Source organism: Zea mays, unplaced genomic scaffold (genome assembly GCF_902167145.1).
Source record: "Zea mays cultivar B73 unplaced genomic scaffold, Zm-B73-REFERENCE-NAM-5.0 scaffold_502, whole genome shotgun sequence".
Lineage (NCBI taxonomy): Eukaryota > Viridiplantae > Streptophyta > Magnoliopsida > Poales > Poaceae > Zea > Zea mays.
In genome coordinates this window covers 23,526-25,272 of record NW_023367149.1, presented here as the reverse complement: position 1 = coordinate 25,272, position 1,747 = coordinate 23,526, and the positions used below count along the sequence as shown (strand labels likewise).

Sequence of the window (1,747 nt, the reverse complement as noted above, 5' to 3'; positions counted from 1 at the left end):
AAATGATCAATTCTGTGAAAGGTTAGGCTAGTTGGTCCGGCGGAATGGAAACATTAGGGCTTGATTGACATACTCGAGACTTAGCAATCTGGGTTTCTTGGACTAGTTTTGTCAATGGGCTAAGACGAGATCCTACGGTTCACTTTTCTATCTTTAGCATTCCACTTCACTCCACAAGGGGAATCATGGATGAACAAGACAAACCGGGCCTACTCCTTCCCAATCTTCTGAACACTACTTATGATTTTCGCTACGGCACTTGAGTTGGATATCTTAGAGAGTCTAAGCCCGTACTCTGAGGTTGGTGAAGGGAAGTGAAACGTAAGCGAGGTTTCGAAGAAACGATAGAAAAATCGATTTAGACTAGTCTCCCTCCTCTCTATATTATCTGAAATGTTCCAAACCAAAGTAGGAACTGCTGGGATGGGAATAGGACCAGCCAATCCGTCGTGCTTTGATAGCGTGCCAGCCGAGCGACTAGCTTGTCAGGTAATATGCATTTCCAGGTCAGCAAGTAGGTAAGCTGCGGTGGGGGGCCTGACTGGCGCAACTAAAGCCCCCGAGGAGAAGATCAAGGGGAAAGACGCCGAAGTCGTCAATCCATTGTATGAATCATGGATGGCAACTGATCAACAGGTACTCGGATACTTGTTGCTTGCAATGACTAAAGAAATTCTTGTGCAAGTCTCCGCCTGCCGCACAGCTGCCGAAGTCTGGAGTGTCCTTGAGACAACCTTCTCATCTGTGACGAAGGCGCGCGTCGTCAATAGTCAATACAAGAATCGCGCTCTCCAGCTTGAAGAAAGGCGACCTATCTATCACCGAATATGTCGGGAAGATGCGGGCGCTTGGAGTGGAGATGTCCAACGCTGGCAAGCCGATCGACGATGAAGACCTTGTCTCCTACATCCTGGCAGGCCTCGACGACGACTACAACTAGGTTGTGACCACACTGAAGAACCGATCTATATACTGTGGGGGAAGCCTACGCGCAACCCCTAAGCTTCGAGCAGCGCAGGGAACTGCTCCATGGCTCAAGTTATCACTCATCCTCGACACACATTGTCCCTCGAGCTTATCCAAAAAAACCCTTATCTCCGGATGTACATTACCGGAAAGCAATATAGCAACTGATAGTTTAATAATAAATCGAACTATTGATTGAAGGTCAAAAGCTACTGTTCATCCAGATCAGTGAGAGATGGGGCCAATCCCTGGCTCGAACGGTTTACGAATAGGTTTCCAATCTAGATTGATATCCTGCCCGTAGGGAATATGTATTTATTGGCCAAACCAACGTCTGTGCAGAAATATGACATTAATCAAGCTTTATTTCAGAAAAAAAAACAGGAATAATGGTTTAAGTGTTCTAATTCTTCAGTACATTCAGGGAAAGAAGCCCGCCGACCCACTCTTCTTTCACCCTCCATCACCCCCAACAACTAGGGGGAAGTGAAGGAGGGGCCTCGGAATAACTTATTCTTATATATTTGATAAAGATAGTTATCCTACACGTGTTATAACTTTGTTTTTTAACAATGAATACAGTAATCGTAGTTACTGTGCAATCGCTTCAGTTCATACATCATACTATTGTGTCCATCCATACTATACTATTGGCATGGTGATTTATGAAATCATAGTATAGTAGTGACGTAATATTTATTTTATATTATTCTTATAATCATTTATTCTCTTAGTCTTTTGGGGGACTAAAACGCTTAAGCAGTCAACTATAATATCTTGA

General features: G+C 44.1%; 1 non-coding gene across 1 annotated transcript; it reads left to right on the top strand.

The window, feature by feature from the left end:
• The first annotated feature begins 877 nt into the window (after positions 1–877).
• LOC118475597 (small nucleolar RNA Z247) lies at positions 878–1,011 on the top strand. Its single transcript, XR_004855033.1, has one exon. It is a non-coding gene; the product is annotated as a small nucleolar RNA Z247 (small nucleolar RNA).
• Positions 1,012–1,747: the final 736 nt, after the last annotated feature.